The sequence below is a fragment of the Lolium perenne genome, chromosome 1, assembly GCF_019359855.2.
Source record: "Lolium perenne isolate Kyuss_39 chromosome 1, Kyuss_2.0, whole genome shotgun sequence".
NCBI classification, from domain to species: Eukaryota; Viridiplantae; Streptophyta; class Magnoliopsida; order Poales; family Poaceae; genus Lolium; species Lolium perenne.
In genome coordinates, this window is record NC_067244.2 from 128,217,232 (window position 1) to 128,241,963 (window position 24,732).

At 43.4% G+C, this 24,732-nt stretch overlaps 1 protein-coding gene across 1 annotated transcript in view; it reads left to right on the plus strand.

Annotated features, from left to right (window-relative positions):
- Window positions 1-15,104: 15,104 nt before the first annotated feature.
- LOC127301711 (large ribosomal subunit protein eL39) overlaps window positions 15,105-24,732 on the plus strand; it is a 149,330-nt gene continuing 139,702 nt past the window's right edge. The window contains exon 1 of the mRNA XM_051331973.2: window positions 15,105-15,109. The gene's annotated coding sequence lies outside the window, so the exon portion shown is untranslated. The remainder of the gene's footprint in view (window positions 15,110-24,732) is intronic.

The following is a 24,732-nucleotide window of genomic DNA, read 5'->3' on the forward strand; positions in this document are numbered from 1 at the left end:
TCTTACCTTGTGGAGCTCTTTCCGTGTGCCATTCAGAGTAGTTGGTCATCATATCATCAAGAAGCTTTGTTGCGGCGCCTAGAGTGATGGACATAAAAGTACCTCCAGCAGCTAAATCCAATAGGTTCCGTGAAGAAAAATTCAATCCTGCATAACAGGTTTGGATGATCATCCAAGTAGTCAGTCCATGGGTTGGGCAATTCTTGACCAAAGATTTCATTCTTTCCCATGCTTGGGCAACATGCTGATTATCCAATTGCTTAAAATTCATTATGCTACTTCTCAAAGATATAATTTTAGCAGGAGGGTAATATCTACCAATGAAAGCATCCTTACATTTAGTCCATGAATCAATACTATTCTTAGGCAAAGATAGCAACCAATCTTTAGCTCTTCCTCTTAAGGAGAAAGGAAACAATTTTAATTTTATAATGTCACCATCTACATCCTTATACTTTTGCATTTCACAAAGTTCAACAAAATTATTAAGATGGGCAGCAGCATCATCAGAACTAACACCAGAAAATTGCTCTCTCATAACAAGATTCAGTAAAGCAGGTTTAATTTCAAAAAAATATCTGCTGTAGTAGCAGGTGGAGCAATAGGTGTGCATAGGAAATCATTATTATTTGTGCTAGTGAAGTCACACAACTTAGTATTCTCAGGGGTACCCATTTTAGCAATAGTAAATAAAGCAAACTAAATAAAGTAAATGCAAGTAACTAATTTTTTTGTGTTTTAAATATGGAGAACGCAAGCAAGATAGTAAATAAAGTAAAACAAGTAACTAATTTTTTTTTGTATTTTCGATATAACGAGCAAACAAAGCAGTAAATAAAATAAAGTAAAGTGATACGTCTCCAACGTATCCATAATTTCTGACGTTCCATGCTTGTTTTATGACAATACTTACATGTTTTGCTTGCGCTTTATGATGATTTCATGCATTTTCCGGAACTAACCTATTGACAAGATGCCACAGTGCCAGTTCCTGTTTTCTGCTGTTTTTGGTTCCAGAAAGGCTGTTCGGGCAATATTCTCGGAATTGGACGAAATCAATGCCAAACGTCTTATTTTTCCCTGAAGACCCCAGAACACCGAAGGAGAGTCGGAGGCGAGCCAGGGGGCCCCACACGCCAGGGCGGCGTGGCCAAGGGGTGGGGCGCGCCCCCCTACTGTGTGGGTCCCCCAGAAACCCTTTTGCGCCGCCTCTTCGCCTATAAGACCCCTCGCGACCTAAATCTTCGATACCTTTTGACGAAACTCCAGAAAGACTCCAGGGGCGCCGCCGCCATCGCGAAACTCTAATTCGGGGGACAGAAGTCTCTGTTCCGGCACCCTGCCGGGACGGGGAAGTGCCCCCGGAAGCCATCTCCATCAACGCCACCGCCTCCATCATGCTCCGTGAGTAGTTCCCCCATGGACTACGGGTTCTAGCAGTAGCTAGTTGGTATTCTCTCCTCCATGTACTTCAATACAATGATCTCATGAGCTGCCTTACATGATTGAGATCCATCTGATGTAATAGGTGTTGTGTTTGTTGGGATCCGATGGATGATACATTATGATTAGTCTATCTATAAAGTTTGTGAAGTTATTGTTGCTGCAATCTTGTTATGCTTAATGCTTGTCACTAGGGCCCGAGTGGCATGATCTTAGATTTAAGCTCTATATGTATTGCTTAGATTGTATCTACAAGTTGTATGCACATGTCTATGTCCGGAACCAAAGGCCCCAAAGTGACAGAAATTGGGACAACTGGAGGGGAAGGCGTAGGTATGAGGATCACATGTTTTCACGGAGTGTTAATGCTTTGCTCCGATACTCTATTAAAAGGAGTACCTTAATATCCAGTAGATTTCCTAGAGGCCCGGCTGCCACCGGCTGGTAGGACAAAAGATGTTGTACAAGTTTCTCATTGCGAGCACGTATGACTATATATGGAAAACATGCCTACATGATTAATAATCTTGATGTTCTATCTTAATGCTATTTCAATCCTATCAATTGCCCAACTGTAATTTGTTCACCCAACACTTGTCACTTGTTATTGGAGAGTTACCACTAGTGTAGATCGCTGGGAACCCCGGTCCATCTCTCATCATCATATACTCGTTCTATATGTCATTGGAAGTAGTATCAACTATTTTCTGGTGCCATTGCCTCTGTGTTATTGCTACTGCTGCTGTATTACTGTTACTATTGCTCTCATATTACTGCTACTTTCACATCACCCCTGTTACTAGTGCTTTTCCAGGTGCAGCTGAATTGACAACTCAGTTGTTAAGGCTTATAAGTATTCTTTACCTCCCCTTGTGTCGAATCAATAAATTTGGGTTTTGCTTCCCTCGAAGACTGCTGCGATCCCCTATACTTGTGGGTTATCAAGACTGTTTTCTGGCGCCGTTGCCGGGGAGGCATAGCTCTACTCATAAGTTCACCCGGGGAGTACACTCTACCTCTCTCTCTGTTTTTATTTTGTTTTATTTTGTTGTGCTTAGTTTATTTTTGTCTAGTATTACTTTGCTTAGTTTCTTTTTGTCTTGTTTTACTTTTCTCATATACCCAAAAATCCATAAAAATTTGAAAAACCTAAAAAATTAAAAACTGCTGTTATGGAAGAATGCATAACCATGTTGGAGCTTCTAGAATATTATAATAATTATAGAGAATCAAGAACGGGTAAAGTAATGAGTGCTATGATAGAAAAATTGAATACAATTGCTAAAATTTTGCTTAAACGCCATGATATAAATTGTTGCTCTAAAGAGGATACTAAACATCTGAAATTTCAATGTGGCTTTAGTGAAGAAGTTTTAATTAAGAACTACAGTTGGAATAACTATATTCATCTTGGGTTCGAAGAAGTAGAACAATTTGTCTTATTTATGGGAGCCTCTGAGATAGAATCCTTCATGGTTAAAAATTATGAAACTTGTGTTGTTTGTAAGGATCTTAAAGATTATGTCTCTTCTATCCTAAATTTTTGCATAGAAAGTTACAGTGATAATCCTTATATCATTGATTATAAATAGAGACTCATTAATGCACAAGAATGCACTCACAATTTGCAGGAACATGTGGAAGAAGAAATTGATTTACCTGAAAGCTCATTGGATGAAAAAGACGAGGAAATTGATGAACCTGAAAGCTCATTGGATGAAAAAGAAGAGGAGAGTGATGAACAAAAGGAGGAAGAATGGATTAGTTACCCATGCCAACCTTCTAATGAGAGTAACTCTTTATCTCTTACACTATTTGATTGTCCTCCATGCTTACCGAAAGAGGTTGAATGTTATGTTCCTGTGGATTCTCTTGAAATATTCCCTATGAGTAAAACTTGTGAGAATAATTATGCTACTGTTATTTATGATAATCCATGCTACTTTGATAAATCTTATGATAATGCTTTGTTTGTGCTTGATGTCGAAATGCCTGGTACTAAAGAGTTTTGCGTAGCAAATGTTTATGATAAAGCTCTAGATGATGGTCCTATGTTACTTGATAATATTAATTGTACTACTAATGAAAATGGGATTGGAGAGTTCTTGACTTCATGTATGAGTCCCATATCTCTTGAGACTGACCAATCAGCTTGTTATATTATTGATAAAAGTGGGTTTGAAAGTTTTAATCCCACTATTTTTGAGCTTGATAAAAATTATGTGTTTATGGATCATGAAAAGCATGCTTTATGTGATAGTTATATTGTTGAGTTTGTTCATGAAGCTACTGAAAATTATTATGAGAGAGGAAAATATGGTTGTAGAAATTTGCATGGTACTAAAACACCTCTCTATATGCTTAAAATTTTGAAGTTACTCTTGTTTTATCTTCCTATGCTTGTTACTTTGTTCTTCATGAATTTATTTGTGTACAAGATTCCTATGCATAGGAAGTGGGTTAGACTTAAATGTGTTTTGAATTTGCTTTTTGATGCTCTCTTTTGCTTCAACTCTTATTTCTTGCGAGTGCATCATTAAAATTGCTGAGCCCATCTTAATGGCTATAAAGAAAGCACTTCTTGGGAGATAACCCATGTCTTTATTTTGCTACTATTTTGTTGTGTCTTGGAAGTTGTTACTACTGTAGCAACCTCTCCTTATCTTTATTTTATTGCAATGTTGTGCCAAGTGAAGCCTCTAATAGAAGGTTGATGCTAGATTTGGATTTCTGCGCAGAAACAGATTTCTATTTGTCACGAATTTGGGCAGGGTTCTCTGTAGTTAACTCAGAAAAATCTTCCAATTTACGTGCGTGTTCCTCAGATATGTACGGAACTTTCATTAGTTTTGAGTTTTCTGATTTGAGCAACGGAAGTACCTCTTTAAAATTCGTCTTTACTGGCTGTTCTGTTTTGGCAAATTCTGTCTCTGTTTTTTGCATTGTCTCTCGTGGACTTTAAGCAAGGCTTTCTAGACGTGGAGAGCTGTAGCTAATGTTTTATTGAGTTCTTGCAATGTGTCACTACAGGACCAAGGTGGATTCAAGTTTTTTTTTGAGTACTAACCCCTCTAATGAAGTTTATGAGAAGTTTGGTGTGAAGGAAGTTTTCAAGGGTCAAGAGAGGAGGATGATATATGATCAAGAAGAGTGAAAAGTCTAAGCTTGGGGATGCCCCCGTGGTTCATCCCTGCATATTTCAAGAAGACTCAAGCGTCTAAGCTTGGGGATGCCCAAGGCATCCCCTTCTTCATCAACTTATCAGGTCACTTCTATTGAAACTATATTTTTATTCGGTCACATCATATGTGCTTTACTTGGAGCGTCTGTGTGCTTTTATTTTGTTTGTGTTTGAATAAATTCGGATCCTAGCAATCCTTGTTTGGGAGAGAGACACGCTCCGCTTTTTCATATGAACACTTGTTCTTCGTTTTACTTTTAATGTTCAATGATAAATGTTGGAAGCTACAATACTTATTGTTATTTGGTTGGAAACAGAAAATGCCTCATATTGTCTTGGATAATTTGACACTTGGCAATTGTTTTGAGCTCTCAAGTAGATCATGATTAAGTTCTTGCACCATGTAGTTTAAACCTATTAGTGGAGAACTACCGTAGAGCTTGTTGAAATTGGTTTGCATGATTGGTCTCTCTTAAGGCCTAGATATTTTCTGGTAAAAGTGTTTGAGCAACAAGGAAGACAGTGTAGAGTATTATAATGCTTGCAATATGTTCTTATGTAAGTTTTGCTGTACCAGTTCATACTTGTGTTTGCTTCAAACAACCTTGCTAGCCCAAAGCCTTGTACTGAGAGGGAATGCTTCTCGTGCATCCAAAACCTTGAGCCAAAACTATGCCATGTGACAAGGTATCAACTTGTCAATGCCTATGGATTGTAGGCTAGGGTTTAGTTAGAAGTAGAGGGTAAGTAGATCTCGAAGGTTTCAGCCGAAAAGTACTCGACGATTGTGAAAACTAGGGTTTGTAGACAATGATTCGATTCTCTCTTCGTCCCTCGACTCCCCCTTTATATAGGAGGTGGAGCCGAGGGATTCGTGCTATATAAGTTACAGAGCCCGGGACGGTTTCTAACTCATCCCGCCAGATTACAAATAACACTTCCTATTACAACTCTTAACTTTCCTTAATATATCTTGGGCTCCCGAATCTTCTTATTCTTCGGGTAGTGGGCCTTCAGTAAACCCCGGGTACTATCTTCGGCAGGCCCATTTGGGATGCCTATGTCAGTAGCCCCCGAGATTTTGCTTGAATCGTAGAATCAGGGAAAATCTCCACTGTTTATTTTTATTCGAAAACTTTAACCTTTTTATACTTCTTCACATAAAATTCTATATTGTACAGGGATAATGGTAGTTGGGGCTAGTTCATCTGACGGATCAGGTACTAGTTAACTGCTCTAGTGGCAATCCGCAAAAACCTACTTCAAAATCACGTCCCTGGACATGATCTCGGGATACTGGTGTAAACTTCGACAGGTGCCGCTTAAGGTCTTACCATTCTGTCGAGTCCCAGTCAAATTTATCGGGTACCTAACGCGTCCGTTAGGATTTTTCTTCGTATCTGTTGATACGGATAAAAGTAGCAGAGCGCAGTCTTCGGCGATGCCACGCCCAGCAGAACGGATCTGGGGTCTTACCTTCGCAAATCTGCGGCATTCAGAAATTGATCGCAACTTTGGCATTCTGAGAATATACTGTCGAGTGCTTTTCCGGCTGTTGGAATGGCACATTTTATCGAGTCTCATATGACTTATATTGTTCTCCCGATGGGAGTATATGTAGAGTTAATTATAACTCGAAATATACTCTCTTGCTTTTCTATCTTTCCTTTGTTAATTTCATCGAGCACGCGAACAGCGTTCCCGATGGGAGTAGCCCCCGAGGCTACAACCAAGAACTTGTGCGTGGTTGTAGGCTCGACATTTTAGTCCACCTTGCCGCTATATTGTCATTATTTCCCAATATGATCTCTCTCTTCTTTTTTTTTATCTCTCGGGTGCGCGAACAGCGCTCCCGATGGGAGTAGCCCCCGAGGCTATAGCCAAGGACTTGTGCTTGGTTGTAGGCTCCCGCAATTTCTATATTGCCATACTCGAAATTTTACTTTTTGTCGAAGTAGCCCCCGAGCGTTTGGGCAAAAACTTGTATTTGATCAAAGGCTCCCGAAGTATTTAATAATTCCTCCTGTCGCCAATCTTCTTTTATTTTTCTTGTCGACATGCTTCCCTTAATCAAATTTACTTCATCCCTGTTTAATAGTCGTGATTTTTCTGCCCTGTGGGTCCATTGCTTCCACCACGTTGACACGTCGTGCAAGTGGGGGACACATGTCCTCCGCTTTTCCTGGCGCACGTACGGTAACGCTTATCTCAGTAAAAATACCTTTTTACCCTTTCATCTAGAAGATTTGTTGTCACCACACGATTTCTTCATCCAACGGTGCATTGCTTCACCCGATTCTTATATAAACCTTTCTTCAACCTCCGTTCACTCCCTCGCTTGCGCCGCACATCTGTTCCTCTTCGCAAAAGCTTCCCCTGCGCCCAACTCTCTCTGATCTTCCGTACTCACGAACATTGCTTTGCCCATTGCCGTTGATGCCACCGCGCACGCGACTTACTCGCCACAGCACTCCAGAATCCAAGATGGCCGCCGAAGATCTTGAGTGGGAGAGATCTAAAATCTCCAACCAGGACGTCAACATACTGAAGAAGCTTGGCCTCATGAAGAAGGAAGACGCCATCCGCTTTCCCAGCGAAGAGAGCTATCCCAAACCTCCAATGGAGTACCGGGTTAGTTTCGTTGATCACCTCATCCGCGGCCTTTCGGCCCCAATTCATGATTTCCTCCGCGGCCTTCTTTTTGTTTACGGGATTCAACTGCACCAGTTGACCCCCAATTCCATCCTTCACATTTCCATTTTCATCACACTTTGCGAATGCTTCCTCGGAATCCCTCCTAATTGGGCTCTGTGGAAACGCATTTTCTGCCTCCGCCGCAATGGCTCCCACAACGTCACCTATAACATAGGCGGCGTTGTTATCTGTGTCCGAACTGACGTTGAATATTTCGACGTCAAGCTTCCTGATTCTGTCCAAGGATGGCGCAAAAGATGGCTCTACATTCACGAAGAAAGTGCCAACTCTGTGGAACACAACATAATCCCTTTCGACGGAAGTGCCAGAATTCAGCGCCGCCGTTCCTGGGACGCTGAAGCTTCCGAAGAAGAGAAAAAGGCGACAGAAGCACTTATGTCTCGTATTCATCAGCTTCAAAATACTCGAGGCAAAGAACTATCCGGTGTTCAAATCACTGCCTACTTCCTTAGGATTAGAGTGCAGCCTCTTCAGGCTCGCAAAAATCCCCTTTGGACGTATTCTGGTGAAAACGACGCCAACAGAATCTCCAATGATCTTTCTGCAAAAGACTTGGAGAAGTTGATTCGAAGATTTTCTCGCCTGGGCAAGAAGGATCCTATTCCCTCCTCTTGCCGCGTGGAGCCATACAGCTCCGCCAATCCTCTCCCCGAGGTATTTTTGTCTTCTCGAGTTTCTGTCTTGTTCCGAACTTTCGCTACATCTCATTGTATTGATATCTCTCTAATTTTTCTTTTGTCGATATTTTCTTGCAGAACCATCCTACTATGACTTCCCTTCCTCCTCTTCCTGAGGATGGAGAAGTCGAAGAACAAGCTGTCGTTGCCGAAGACACCCAAGGTTCTTCTATTCCTGAAAGTGAAGTCGCAGGTTCTCACAAATCTGCGGCTTCCCATGAAAAAGAAGTTGAATCTTCAGCCAGCGAGTCGACGCAATCCCTTCCTCCTGCTGTTTCCCCAAGGAACAAAAGGAAAAGGAATGATGCCGAAGATTCTGGCACTTCTAAGGCTGAAAAAGTTGTTCCTTCTCATCCGAAGGCAGCTTATGATCCTTATATTGAATCCCTCGTCAGCTCGTAAGTTATCTTTATTTCTCCCTATTCTTGTACTTGAGATGTTTATCTTGTCTTGCTTTTTTATGCTGCCAATTTTTTATCAACAGTGATGACGAGGAAGAAGTACCAACTACTGACGTGGCTCCTCGGACAAGCACGTCACGTACTGTACTTGCCTCAGACACGCTAGTTGAAGGAGAAGAAACCTCGCCTCCTCAACAAAACGTCGTCACCACAACTCCGCCAGCAAGCCCCCTTGCTCCTTCACCAAAAAGGTCAAGGGTTGAAAAGATTGTTGAACCTGCCCCTCAGTTGGGCAGTTCATCGACTCTGCTCTTAGATGATGTAAGTTTGTCGATATCTATATTTTCTTTATTTTGTTTTTTCACGCCTTCACTCTCTTTTTCATGCCGATGTTTCTCTTGCTGTGTTCGTCTTGAACAGCCCATGATCAAAGAGCTTCTCCGCATCGGATCCCAATTTATTGGGTACCGTGAATATGCTAACAAAGCCGAAGGTAACGACTTTTATACTTGCCGTTTTTCCTTGACTTTTTGCTCCTGTTGCTTGTCGCGATTTTTGATCTTTCTTCTCTCTCTTTTTCATATCTCGACAGAGAAACTTGCAGAGGCCAACGAACGTGCCGACGCACTTGCTCAAAAACTTGAGCAAAGTGAGGCGGCTCGCAAGAAAGCCGAACTTGTTGCTAGCGAAGCCAAGGCCGAAGCTGATGAAGCCAAGGCAAAAGCTGCTGGTGTCGAGGAACTGCAGAAAAAACTTGAGGATGCTACATCTGCCTTAAACGAGCACAAAGCTGCGCAAGCTTCTCGTGAACAAGGGATCCTCAAGCGCCTGAAAACCCAAAGTCGCCGCACTTTCAGTAATATTGCTGATCCCTTCTATTCTTATGAGAATCGTTGTTTCTTGTTGTTTGACCAACGCTTTGTTTCCTTGACAGCCCAAACAAACCAAGATTTTGATCTGACGAATCCTGTCGATGACCCTCTCCTTGACGCACTTTCCTATCTGGAGCTGCATGGGTCCGAAATTCGTGAAGGCGTGTCGAATGCTAATGCAGGATTGTCGGCGTTGTTCCCCTACTTCTTCCCGAAGAAAGAGGAGCCCTCGACTTTCCTTAACCTTGCCAAGATGTTCAGTTCACCCGAAGACCTTGGACTGAAGATGCGCCAAGAGAATATGAAGATTACCGTCGAAAACACTGTCGCTTTGGTTGCTGACAGTCAACAGGTTGTTGATTGGTCGAAAGTTGGCGACACCGAGCAGATAGAGCAATCAAGATGGAGGTCGCTGATTAAGGCAGCCAAGCCCAACACGAAGAAGATCTTGGCCTATCTCGGGATCAAACCAGCGTCGACTCCTAGCTCATCAAGGCCGGAGGTCTAGTTGCATGCCTCTTTATTTTTCTTTCTATGTTTCTTTTGCTCTTGTCGCCAAAGTAGTCATTTGGCGACACGTACTTCCTTAGCTCCACTGTAATGCCCTTGTAATTATTCCAAGAGATTAATGAAAACTCTATCTTTGCTTGTTGTTTGATGTTGTCTTGTTTAAATTTCAGTTGATATTTGATAACTATACTCCATCTTCCGCTCCTTCCAATGTTTCGCCTTCTTCTTCTCGCTCGAGGAGAGCTTTTGCTGATACTGCACCTGTCGAGGATACCTTGTCGCAAGAACTGGATGAACTTCGGCAGCAACTTCAGTATGCGAAGAAGCAAACACTTGTGATGATGGAAAAGTCTCATAAGTCATCTGAAGCCGAAAAAATTGCACTTCAACAAGCTCGCGAGGCCGTGGCTGCGAAGGAAATTGCTGCTTCCGAGGCTGAAAAGGCGACTACTCGAGAAAATTTCATGCTCGAATTAATGAATGAAGCCAGTGCAGATATGTCGGGTATGCTTGTTTCATCCTCCGATATCTTTCATCTTCATGCTATGTCTCTTAAAGGTTTCCACTTCGTTGTTTTGATAGGTTCCTTTACTGATGCTGCTGCCGAGGAAGAGAGGGTAAATACTAGGACGAACCTCCTTGTTAACCTTTCCCTGGACCATGGTTCTTTGTTTTGGGCTACCCCAGAGAGGACCCGCCAAATTGTCAGATTTCAGGATCGCACCTCTCAAACTCGCGATTTCCTTGACTTCTGTACCAAGACCTTGTCCATGGTTTACAACTCCATGTTTCCTCGGAACGTCCAACCAAAAACTCTTCCTGAGTTAATGGAGAAATTCAAAGATGCTCACAGGATCCATGACTTCGTCAGAGCTCAATTGGTGGCTGGCGCCAGATTTGCTCTTATCATGCTTCAGATCTGCCACTCAAATCTTGACCTTACCCAAGTTGTCGCGAAAGTTCATCAGAAGGTAAAACGTCGAAGAGTTGGTGTTGACCGAATTAACACGAAGGTTTCGCCTGTAGCCGAAGAAATGATTGAAGACCTTCTTCGGATGGACGCCGACTTTTTTGCCGATGGTCACTATGCTGATTTTCTTGGCGCCGCTCCTGAAGAAAACAGAGTTACCCTTGATGACATATTGAATCAGGACTAGTTATTTTCCTTCTGTAAATAATTCTTCTTTGCAACCCATGAGTGTGATTATATTGTGAAGCAATCATTATATTTCTATGTTTGTCTAGCCCCCGAGTGTTTCGGTGACTCTTTACTGTATTTGTATATTGCGAGGTTTTGAACCAAGGCATTTATGTATGTATAGCGCATATGAGCCCCCGAGCTTCTTTATTGAGTACTATTTTGTATTTTTATTGACGCACGAGGTATTTTAATACCAAGGCAAGGCTTTTCTTTTTCGATGAACTATATTGAAATTCGTCGGAGCAGAGACTTTGAGCATGTCGATAAAGAAAAAGGTTATCTTGACACTATCTTTATTGCAGCACCACGAGCCCGCCTCATTAAAAACCTTTCCCGGCCCCACTCGGTGCCCCGAAAAAGGAAAAGAGTGCGTCTGAAAACTCGCGGGCGTTTTAGTACATTGAAGTTTTACAAGGACTATATTTCAATTCTAGGCGTAGAACCGCCTGAGTTGCGCCACGTTCCAGGGGTTTGGCTCCTCCACCCCTGTCTTCTTGTCCTTTATCCTGTATGCTCCTCCTCCGATTACTTCCGTGACAATATAAGGGCCAAGCCATGGTGACTCGAGTTTTTCATGACTTTTTTGCGTGAGCCGAAGAACTAGGTCTCCCACCTGAAAAGATCTTGGCCGCAAACGTCGACTGTGGTAATTCTTCAAGTCCTGTTGATATTTGGTTACTCGAGACAGTACTTCGTCTCGAGCTTCATCAAGTGCATCGACGTCATCTTCTAGTGCTTTTCTCGACACTTCTTCGTTATATTCGACGACGCGTGGAGAGTTGTGCTCTATCTCGATTGGTAATACTGCTTCTGCTCCATGAACCAGGAAAAACGGAGTTTCCTGTGTTGCTGTGTTTGGTGTTGTTCGGATGCTCCACAACACACTTGGTAGTTCTTCTGGCCAGGTATGTCGAGCTTTTTCCAGTGGTCCTAACAAGCGTTTCTTGATGCCATTACAGATGATGCCATTGGCTTTCTCGACTTGCCCATTGGTTTGAGGATGTGCAACTGACGCAAAGTGCAACTTGATACCCACTTCTTCGCAATAATCTTTGAATTCGTGGGATGTGAAGTTACTGCCGTTGTCTGTGACGATGCTGTGGGGCACTCCAAATCTGAAGACGAGGCCTTTTATGAATTTTACTGCGGATGCTCCGTCTGGTGAATTTATCGGCTTCGCTTCTATCCACTTTGTAAATTTGTCGACAGCTACTAGCATGTACTCCTTTCCACCTGGCCAGGATTTGTGTAACTTGCCCACCATATCAAGTCCCCATTGGGCAAAGGGCCATGACAATGGTATTGGTGCTAGCTCTGCTGCTGGAGAATGAGGTTTTGCGGCAAACCTTTGACATGCGTCGCAAGTTCTTACTATGTCCTTGGCGTCCTCGATTGCTGTCAACCAGTAGAATCCTGCCCGAAAAACCTTGGCTGCAATAGCTCGACTACTTGCGTGGTGGCCACATATTCCTTCGTGTACATACTTCAGAATTATTCTTCCCTCTTCAGGTGTGACACATCTCTGCAGGACGCCTGAAATACTCCGCTTGTATAATTCCCCTTTGACTACCGTGAAAGCTTTGGAGCGTCGAATTACTCGCCTTGCCTCAACCGGATCATCGGGTATTTCTTTCCTGAGGATGTACGATATATACGTCTGCATCCATGGTATCTGTATCACCATGACCAGGTCCTGATCTTCTTCTTCTTCCTCTTGCTTTTCCTTGGTAGCCCCCGAGGGTTTCTTCTCCTTCTTTTTTGATTTTGTCGATTTGGTGGATCTCTCTGTTATCTCTTCCCAGAATACACCTGGCGGGACTGCAAGGCATTGCGACCCGATGTTTGCAAGAACGTCGGCTTCGTCGTTGCTCAATCTACTAATATGATTTACTTCGCATCCATCGAACAACTTCTCGAGCTCGTTGTACACCTCCTTGTATGCCATCATGCTATCATTGACTGCGTCACATTGGTTCATAACTTGCTGAGCCACCAACTGTGAGTCGCCAAAGATTTTTAGTCGAGTTGCACCGCAGGCTTTCGCCATCTTCATCCCGTGTATGAGAGCCTCATATTCTGCTTCATTGTTAGATGCGTTAGGGAACGTCATCCGAAGGATGTACTTCAACTTGTCGCCTTCAGGTGATATGAGTACTACTCCTGCGCCAGCTCCTTCTAGTCTTTTGGACCCGTCAAAGTTCATGGTCCAGGTTCTCGACAAGTCTGGAGGTCCTGTATTTTGCAACTCCATCCACTCTGCGATGAAGTCCGGCAGTATTTGCGACTTGATTGCTTTTCTTTTTTCATACGTGATGTCCCGAGGGGAAAGTTCTATTCCCCAAAGGGAGACACGACCCGTAGCTTCTGGATTGTTCAATATATTTGACAAGGGAGCTTCATTGACCACTATGATCGGGTGTGCCGAAAAATAGTGGCGCAATTTTCGTGCTGTTGTGAACACTCCATATGCTATCTTTTGGTACTGAGGGTACCTTTGTTTTGAGGGTGATAAAACTTCGCTGACGAAGTATACTGGCCTCTGCACGCCGTGGAGTTTTCCTTCTTCTTCCCTTTCGACAACTAGCACCGTGCTCACCACTTGGGGCGTGGCTGCGATATACAGCAGGAGGGGTTCCCTTTCTTTTGGCGCCACCAAAATTGGTGGTGTCGAGATTGTGCGCTTCAAATCCTCGAAAGCTCTGTCGGCTTCTTCGTTCCACTGGAATTTATCTCCTTGCTTTATCAGAGCGTAGAATGGTAACGCTTTTTCTCCCAGCCTAGCGACGAATCTGCTCAAAGCTGCGACTCGCCCCGTTAACTGTTGTATTTCTTTTAACTTTGTTGGCTTCCTCATTGTTACGATAGCTTGTATTTTATCGGGATTTGCTTCAATCCCTCTTGCTGAGACTAGAAACCCCAGAAGTTCTCCTGCTGGGACGCCAAAGGAACACTTCGTCGGGTTCAGCTTCAGGCAGAATTTGTCGAGGTTGTCAAAAGTTTCTTTGAGATCCTCGATCAGTGTTGTCCCCTTTTTTGACGTTATGACGACATCGTCGATGTATACTTGCACGTTTTTTCCGATCTGTGTCGCCAAACACTTCTGCATCATTCTCTGATATGTTGCTCCCGCATTTTTTAGACCGAAGGGCATTGTTCTGTAGCAAAACACGCCGTAAGGTGTAATAAACGCGGTCTTTACTTCATCTTCTTCTTTCAATCTGATCTGGTTATAACCAGAATATGCATCCAGGAAGGAAAGACGTTCACATCCAGCCGTGGAGTCGATAATTTGATCGATCCTCGGGAGGGGAAAGTGATCCTTTGGACAATGTTTATTGAGACACGTAAAGTCGACGCACATGCGAAGGACTTTAGTGTTTTTCTTCGGCACCAACACTGGGTTTGCTACCCATGTGGCTTCCGTGAATATCTCTTTGATAAAACCAGCTTCTCGTAGTCGATTAATTTCTGACAGCATGGCTTTGCGGTTTGGTTCCGAGAAACGCCGCAAAGGTTGTTTGATTGGTCTCGCTACTGGATCCAAGTTTAGGTGGTGCTCGGCAAGTTCCCTGGGTACTCCTGGCATGTCAGCTGGACACCATGCGAAGATTTTCCAGTTCTCACGGAGGAACTCGACGAGCGCGCTTTCCTATGCGATATCCATGTCGTTTGCGATAGATGTCGTCTTTTTCGGGTCTGTCGGGTGAATCTGCACTTCTTTTGAATTTTTCTCGGTACTGAAAGTTGATTCTTTGTTTGGCCTTCCAACGTACGCGATGCGTCGTAATCAGTCATGCTTTTTGACGCCAAGTACTCAGCTTGCATCCCGAAAGTTTCTGACAGCCGGTGAAAATCCTTGTCGCACTTATCGGCTAAGGCAAAGCTTCCTTTGACTGTGATTGGTCCCTTTGGTCCAGGCAACCTCCACAACAGGTATGTATAGTGTGGCACCGCCATAAATCTAGCATATGCTGGTCGTCCCAACAGAGCGTGGTATTGCGACGGAAAATCCACGACTTCAAATTCGAGCTTCTCGATTCTATAATTTTCTCGGGTCCCAAACTGAACGTCGAGATTGATCTTCCCCAATGGATAACTTGGTTTCTCCGGTGTGATGCCGTGGAACCTTGTGTCTGTTGGTTTCAAGTTTGCTAAGGATATGTTCATCTTCCTCAATGTATCTGCATACATAAGGTTTAGGCTGCTGCCGCCGTCTATGAACACTCGAGAGACATCAAATCCCGCGATAACTGCTGGCAGAATAAGTGCTGACTGCCCTGGTCGAGGAACTTGCTGCGGATGATCTGCTATGGTGAAGCCAATATCTTGTCCTGACCAGTTAAGATACTCAACTGTTGGTGGAGGCATTTTTTCTGCCATAAACACCTGTCGTGAGATTACTCTCTGAGCTCTATTGGACGGCCTTCCCTTCTGAATCATCGACACCGCTCCGTTGGAGTTAGGATCAACATAAGGTGGTGGTGCAGGTGCTGCCGCTATTCTGAGCTGATGCCGATTGTCGTCTGTAATCGCGGGAGGAGGCGGCAAGTGAATCTCGCTTCTGGGTTCTCGAGGATTTCTCTGTGCTGCCCGCGCATTAGCGTTCTCTGCGTATCGCAACATTGCCTGAAAATTTCGACAGTCTTTCTGCAAATGCCCTGACTGTCTTTTACCGTTGCTGTCGAGGAAAAAATGCATCTGACACGGTCCATTCATCATCTCTTCAGGGGACACGAAAGGCCTTGGGAACCTAGGCCCGCTATTTTGCCTATTGTTGCGAGAGTCGTCCCTGTTATCGCCTCGCTGCTCACTGCTTCTCTGATAATCATCTCTGTTGTTTCCTCCTGTATTTGTTCGAAAACCTGCCGAAATTTGTCCTGGAGCGTCATAGTTCTGGTACTGCCGAGGAAATCTTCGCCTCGGTTGATAGTTTCGACCACGGTCCTCCTCTGGCGATCTGTGCCGTTTGTTGTGGACAGCGTCTTCTCCATCTGCCCATTTATTTGCTATCTCCATTAACGCGGATACTGTCTTTGGATTGGTCCTTCCCAAGTCCTCGACAAAATCTCCACGCCTGACTCCTGCGACAAACGCATCTATTGCTCTCTCGTCAGATATATTTTCTGCCGAGTTTTTGATGATATTCCACCTTTGGATGTACTTTCTCATTGGCTCATCTGGCTTTTGTCGACATGCTCTCAACTCTTCTAACGACGCGGGTTTTTTGCACGTGGATCTGAAGTTCTTGACGAACACGTCCTCGAAACTTTCCCAGCTGTCGATGGATCCTGGAGTGAGTTTCTTTATCCAAGATCGTGCGGCTCCACTCAAATGCACCTGGATGCTTTGCATAGCTGTTGCCCTGGTTCCTCCTGTCAGCTTCACCGTCTCCAGATAGTCGACTAGCCAATCCTCTGGATCTTGGAGGCCGTCGAACTTCTTGAAATTATCGGGTAACTTGAATCCTGAGGGGACTCGAGTTTTTCGGACTCTCCTCGTGAAGCATGGTAAGCCGCACATATCCTCGTCGTTAAGTTCTGGAGATTGCCGATGATCCCTTCTGCTTTGCCGCGCTCTGTCGACCCTTGCTTGTGCTGCTGTGTCTCTTGCTCCACTTGGTCCTTCAGGTGCTGCATTCTTTGCTGCTGCAGGTCGTGGACTATTTTGCCTTGCCGCTCCTTCGGGAGGCGTTGATACAAACGCTGTCCCCATAGCTCCAACTCCTGCTACCGCCATATTGTACAGTGTTTCCCTTGGATCACCTGGAGGTGGTTTAGATGCAAGGATAAAAGCATGTGTCGCCATATACCCAGCTTCTGGTGTCTTAGGGATGATATTTCCTCTTGTATCTATCGACATGAAGGACATGTCGAGGTTTTGGACCAAGTGTTCTCTTTCTGCTTCGGGTATATGTTGCAGCCTTGATCTTGCTCTGTTCCGCGCCTCCCTGTGGCTATCACCCGTAGTTCTAGATTGTCGACTTAGATCTGCCCTTCTCCTGCTGGATGCAGAAGCTGCCTCCTTTCTCCTGTTCAACTCAGCTGTCTGTTTTTCCAATTCCCTGGCAGCTCGTGCGAGCCTATATTGATATGCTTGTAATTCCTCTGGTGTGGCCGTGGTAGCCATTGGTTCTGTACCGTTCATAGCTCTCGTGGCTCTGTCCCACGCTGCTTGCGAAAGCGAAACTCTGTCTCGCGGCTCTGGCCCGACGTATTTGTTGCCCAGGCCTTGTCGCAGATTGGAGGGATCGACGTATGGATTTCCCAGATCGTCGAAAGCCTCAGATGTTTCCTCTTGATCTTCAATGGCATAAATCTGATGATACTTTGTACTCAGATCTATGTTGGGTTTGGTGACATCATCGTTGAGATTGATGAAGACCTTGCCCACTGTGATAGATTTGTCGATGAAGTTATAACTGTCGACATCGCTTGAGCCATCGCTTATATATGAGTCCGCAGATGACTCAAACGACATGTCGTTGAAGATCTTGGCGAGTTTCTCTCTTGCTCTGGTGCTGACGTAGCGTGTCGCCGAAGTTTCTTCTTCTCCTGACTCGGTTGACGATGCATAGCTTGAAAAATCAGAATCGACCGCCAACGATCCCGACGAAATCGGAATTTCGACACGATACGATCCCTCCTTCTCGACGCGAAAGTGAAACCTTCCAAACGTTATCTTCATGGGCTCCGCCAGATACGCATATGCATCCAAACGGGAGGGTGGGTGAGGAACAAAATCGACAAGACCAGCAGCGATCTGTTTACCTCTATCCATTGTGTTGCTTGCGGTTGACGATGTCGAAGATCTTGAACGTGCCATCGAGATCAGATCCTTACGCCTCTAGTTCCCACAGACGGCGCCAATTGACAAGGTATCAACTTGTCAATGCCTATGGATTGTAGGCTAGGGTTTAGTTAGAAGTAGAGGGTAAGTAGATCTCGAAGGTTTCAGCCGAAAAGTACTCGACGATTGTGAAAACTAGGGTTTGTAGACAATGATTCGATTCTCTCTTCGTCCCTCGACTCCCCCTTTATATAGGAGGTGGAGCCGAGGGATTCGTGCTATATAAGTTACAGAGCCCGGGACGGTTTCTAACTCATCCCGCCAGATTACAAATAACACTTCCTATTACAACTCTTAACTTTCCTTAATATATCTTGGGCTCCCGAATCTTCTTATTCTTCGGGTAGTGGGCCTTCAATAAACCCCGGGTACTATCTTCGGCAGGCCCATTTGGGATGCCTATGTCACCATGTGTGTCCACCATACCTACCTACTATGTGGTATTTCCTGCCATTCCAAGTAAATACTTCATGTGCTACCTTTAAACAATTCAAAATGCTACTCAATTTGTGTCAATGTTTTATAGCTCATGAGGAAGTATGTGGTGTTTTATCTTTCAATCTTGTTGGGCAACTTTCACCAATGGACTACTGGCTTCATCCGCTTATCCAATAATTTTGCAAAAAGAGCTGGCAACGGGGTTCCCAGCCCCAATTAATCACAAATAGACACTCCTCCATGGTATGTGAATGATTGGTGGGCACCCGAGGATTCGGTTAGCCATGGCTTGAGAAAGCAAAGGTGGGGAGGAGTGTCATCACTAAATAAAACTAAAATAAAATAGACACTCCTTCATGGTATGTGATTGTTGGAAGGCACCCGAGGATTCGGTTAGCCATGGTTTGTGAAAGCAAAGGTTGGAAGGAGTGTCACCCAAAAATAAAAACAACATGGGAGCCGCTCTTCGAAAGTCTGTTTGGCAAGGGGGTTAGAGTGCCCACTACCATTCTTTGACAACAACAAACACCTCTCAAAACTTTACTTTTATGCTCTCTATATGATTTCAAAACTTGAAAAGCTCTAGCACATGATTTAATCCCTGCTTCCCTCTGCGAAGGGCCTTTCTTTTACTTTATGTTGAGTCAGTTTACCTACTTCCTTCCATCTTAGAAGCAAAAACTTGTGTCAACTGTGCAATGATTCTTACATACTTGCTTATTGCACTTATTATTTTACTTTGTGTTGACAATTATCCATGAGATATGCATGTTGAAAGTTGAAAGCAATTGCTGAAACTTATATCTTCTTTTGTGTTGCTTCGATGCTTTTACTTTGAATCTATTGCTTTATGAGTTAACTCTTATGCAAGGCTTTTGATGCTTGTCTTGAAAGTACTCTTCATGAAAAGTTTTGCTATATGTTATCTATTTGTTAGCAACTATAGATTATTGCCTTGAGTCACTTCATTCATTTCATATGCTTTATAATAGTATGATCAAGGTTATGTAAGTAGCATGTCACTACATAAATTATTCTTTTTATCGTTTACCTACTCGAGGACGAGTAGGAACTAAGCTTGGGGATGCTGATACGTCTCCAACGTATCCATAATTTATGACGTTCCATGCTTGTTTTATGACAATACTTACATGTTTTGCTTGCGCTTTATGATGATTTCATGCATTTTCCGGAACTAACCTATTAACAAGATGCCACAGTGCCAGTTCCTGTTTTCTGCTGTTTTTGGTTCCAGAAAGGCTGTTCGGGCAATATTCTCGGAATTGGACGAAATCAACGCCAAACATCTTATTTTTCCCGGAAGACCCCAGAACACCGAAGGAGAGTCGGAGGCGAGCCAGGGGGGCCCCACACTCCAGGGCGGCGCGGCCAAGGGGTGGGGCGCGCCCCCTACTGTGTGGGCCCCCCAGAAACCCTTTTGCGCCGCCTCTTCGCCTATAAGACCCCTCGCGACCTAAATCTTTGATACCTTTTGACGAAACTCCAGAAAGACTCCAGGGGCGCCGCCGCCATCGCGAAACTCCAATTCGGGGGACAGAAGTCTCTATTCCGGCACCCTGCCGGGACGGGGAAGTGCCCCCGGAAGCCATCTCCATCAACGCCACCGCCTCCATCATGCTCCGTGAGTAGTTCCCCCATGGACTACGGGTTCTAGCAGTAGCTAGTTGGTATTCTCTCCTCCATGTACTTCAATACAATGATCTCATGAGCTGCCTTACATGATTGAGATCCATCTGATGTAATAGGTGTTGTGTTTGTTGGGATCCGATGGATGATACATTATGATTAGTCTATCTATAAAGTTTGTGAAGTTATTGTTGCTGTAATCTTGTTATGCTTAATGCTTGTCACTAGGGCCCGAGTGGCATGATCTTAGATTTAAGCTCTATATGTATTGCTTAGATTGTATCTACAAGTTGTATGCACATGTCTATGTCCGGAACCAAAGGCCCCAAAGTGACAGAAATTGGGACAACTAGAGGGGAAGGCGTAGGTATGAGGATCACATGTTTTCACGGAGTGTTAATGCTTTGCTCCGGTACTCTATTAAAAGGAGTACCTTAATATCCAGTAGATTCCCTAGAGGCCCGGCTGCCACCGGCTGGTAGGACAAAAGATGTTGTACAAGTTTCTCATTGCGAGCACGTATGACTATATATGGAAAACATGCCTACATGATTAATAATCTTGATGTTCTATCTTAATGCTATTTCAATCCTATCAATTGCCCAACTGTAATTTGTTCACCCAACACTTGTCACTTGTTATTGGAGAGTTACCACTAGTGTAGATCGCTGGGAACCCCGGTCCATCTCTCATCATCATATACTCGTTCTATATGTCATTGGAAGTAGTATCAACTATTTTCTGGTGCCATTGCCTCTGTGTTATTGCTACTGCTGCTGTATTACTGTTACTATTGCTCTCATATTACTGCTACTTTCACATCACCCCTGTTACTAGTGCTTTTCCAGGTGCAGCTGAATTGACAACTCAGTTGTTAAGGCTTATAAGTATTCTTTACCTCCCCTTGTGTCGAATCAATAAATTTGGGTTTTGCTTCCCTCGAAGACTGCTGCGATCCCCTATACTTGTGGGTTATCATAAAGCAAGACAAAAACAAAGTAAAGAGATTGGAAGTGAAGACTCCCCTTGCAGCGTGTCTTGATCTCCCCGGCAACGGCGCCAGAAAATGAGCTTGATACGCGTGAAGCACACGCCCGTTGGGAACCCCAAGAGGAAGGTGTGATGCGTACAGCGGCAGGTTTTCCCTCAGTAAGAAACCAAGTTTATCGAACCAGTAGGAGTCAAGGAGCACGTGAAGGTTGTTGGTGACAGAGTGTAGTGCGGCGCAACACCAGGGATTCCGGCGCCAACGTGGAACCTGCACAACACAATAAAAGTACTTTGCCCCAACTTAACAGTGAGGTTGTCAATCTCACCGGCTTGCTGTAAACAAAGGATTAGATGTATAGTGTGGAAGATGATGTTTGCGAAGAACATTAAGAACGAGTATTGCAGTAGATTGTATTCGATGTAAAAGAATGGACCGGGGTCCACAGTTCACTAGTGGTGTCTCTCCAATAAGAAATAGCATGTTGGGTGAACAAATTACAGTTGGGCAATTGACAGATAAAGAGGGCATGACAATGCACATACATATTATGATGAGTAGTGTGAAATTCAATTGGGCATTACGACAAAGTACATAGACCGCTATCCAGCATGCATCTATGCCTAAAAAGTCCACCTTCGGGTTAGCATCTGCACCCCTTCCAGTATTAAGTTGCAAACAACAGACAATTGCATTAAGTATGGTGCGTAATGTAATCAACACAAATATCCTTAGACATAGCATTGATGTTTTATCCCTAGTGGCAACAGCACATCCACAACCTTAGGGGTTGCTGTCACTCCCCCAGATTTAATGGAGACATGAACCCACTATCGAGCATAAATACTCCCTCTTGGAGTTACAAGTATCAACTTGGCCAGAGCCTCTGCTAGCAACGGAGAGCATGCAAGATCATAAACAACACATAGATGATAAATTGATAATCAACATAACATAGTATTCCATATTCATCGGATCCCAACAAACGCAACATGTAGCATTACAAATAGATGATCTTGATCATGTTAGGCAGCTCACAAGATCGAACAATGATAGCACAATGAGGAGAAGACAACCATCTAGCTACTGCTATGGACCCATAGTCCAGGGGTGAACTACTCACACATCACTCCGGAGGCGATCATGGCGATGAAGAGTCCTCCGAGATATGATTCCCCTCTCCGGCAGGGTGCCGGAGGCGATCTCCTGAATCCCCCGAGATGGGATTGGCGGCGGCGGCGTCTCTGGAAGGTTTTCCGTATCGTGGCTCTCGGTACTGGGGTTTTCTCGACGAAGGCTTTAAGTAGGCGGAAGGGTAGGTCAGAAGGCGACGCGAGGGCCCCACACACTAGGGAGGCGCGGCCCCACCCTTGGCCGCGCGGCCCTGGCGTGGCGGCGCTTCGTCGCCCCACTTCGTTTCCCTTTCGGTCTTCTGGAAGCTTCGTGGAAAAATAAGACCCTGGGCGTTGATTTCGTCCAATTCCGAGAATATTTACTTTGTAGGATTTCTGAAACCAAAAACAGCAGAAAACAACAACTGGCTCTTCGGCATCTCGTCAATAGGTTAGTGTCGGAAAATGCATAAATATGACATAAAGTGTGTATAAAACATGTGAGTATCATCAATAAAGTAGCATGGAACATAAGAAATTATAAATACGTTTGAGACGTATCAAGCATCCCCAAGCTTAGTTCCTACTCGTCCTCGAGTAGGTAAACGATAACAAAGATAATTTCTGAAGTGACATGCTATCATAATCTTGATCAATACTATTGTAAAGCACATGAGATGAATGCAGCGATTCGAAGCAATGGTAAAGACAATGAATAAACAACTGAATCATATAGCAAAGACTTTTCATGAATAGTACTTTCAAGACAAGTATCAATAAGATTTGCATAAGAGTTAACTCATAAAACAATAGATTCATGGTAGAAAGCTTTGAAGCAACACAAAGGAAGATATAAGTTTCAGCAGTTGCTTTCAACTTCAACATGTTTATCTCATGGATAATTGTCAACATAAAGCAATATAACAAGTGCAATAGGTAAACATGTAAGAATCAATGCACAGTTAACACAAGTGTTTGCTTCTAAGATAGAAAGAAGTAGGTAAACTGACTCAACATAAAAGTAGAAGAATGGCCCTTCGTAGAGGGAAGCATGGATTACTATATTTGTGCTAGAGCTTTTATTTTGAAAACAAGAAACAATTTTTTCAACGGTAGTAATAAAGCATATGTGTTATGTATAAGATCTCCTATAAGTTGCAAGCCTCATGCATAGATTACCAATAGTGCTCGCACCTTGTCCTAATTAGCTTGGATTTACATGGATTATCATTGCATAGCATATGTTTTAACCAAGTGTCACAAAGAGGTACCTCTATGCCGCCTGTATAAAGGTCTAAGGAGAAAGCTCGCATTGGATTTCTCGCTTTTGATTATTCTCAACTTAGACATCCATACCGGGACAACATAGACAACAGATGATAGACTCCTCTTTAATGCATAAGCATTCAACAACAAATAATATTCTCATAAGAGATTGAGGATTGTTGTCCAAACTGAAACTTCCACCATGGATCATGGCTTTAGTTAGCGGCCCAATGTTCTTCTCTAACAATATGCATACTCAAACCATTTGATCATGATAAATCACCCTTACTTCAGACAAGACGAACATGCATAGCAACTCACATGATATTCAACAAAGTGTAATAGTTGATGGCGTCCCCAGAAACATGGTTACCGCTCAACAAGCAACTTATTAAGAAATAAGATACATAAGTACATATTCAATACCACAATAGTTTTTAAGCTATTTTTCCCATGAGCTATATATTGCAAAGACAAAGAATAGAATTTTAAAGGTAGCACTCAAGTAATTTACTTTGGAATGGCGGATAAATACCATGTAGTAGGTAGGTATGGTGGACACAAATGGCATAGTTTTTGGCTCAAGGATTTTGGATGCACGAGAAGTATTCCCTCTCAATACAAGGCTTAGGCTAGCAAGGTTGTTTGAAGCAAACACAAGTATGAACCGGTACAGCAAAACTTACATAAGAACATATTGCAAGCATTATAAGACTCTACACTGTCTTCCTTGTTGTTCAAACACCTCACTAGAAAATATCTAGACTCTAGAGAAACCAATCATGCAAACCAAATTTTAACAAGCTCTATGTAGTTCTTCATTAATAGGTGCAAGGTACATGATGCAAGAGCTTAAACATGAGCACAACAATTGCCAAGTATCAAATTATTCAAAACATTATACCATTTACCACATGTAGCATTTTCCGTTTCCAACCATATAACAGTTAACGAAGCAGTTTCAACCTTCGCCATGAACATTAAGAATAAAACTAAGAACACATGTTGTAACACCCCAACTTTTGCAACCTTGATTAATTGTCCATATTTCAAAAATTAGGGGGAACAAAAACTTTTTCTATAGACTAATTTAGATGAATTGCCTTGATTTGTTTGTTGTGATGAATTGCTTTGATCTGCTGCTAGATGTATTGTCTTGATTTCTTGTTGAGTTCTGTCTTGAGTACCTCAAAGAACAACACCTCTAGTGGTCAGACATACGACTCACCTAATAAAACACATGTGTGACTTAGGTAAAATTGTTTTCCTTTTTACTACATCAAACTCTTCTCCTGATGGCAACATGAGTGTGCCATCTTGATATTCCTATTTGTGTTAGTCTAGCTCAAACCATCCTTGAATCCAAAATTTGGGATCATCTACCCTCATCACATCCTTCTCTTATACCCACTCATCATAGGTTGATTCTGAAGCC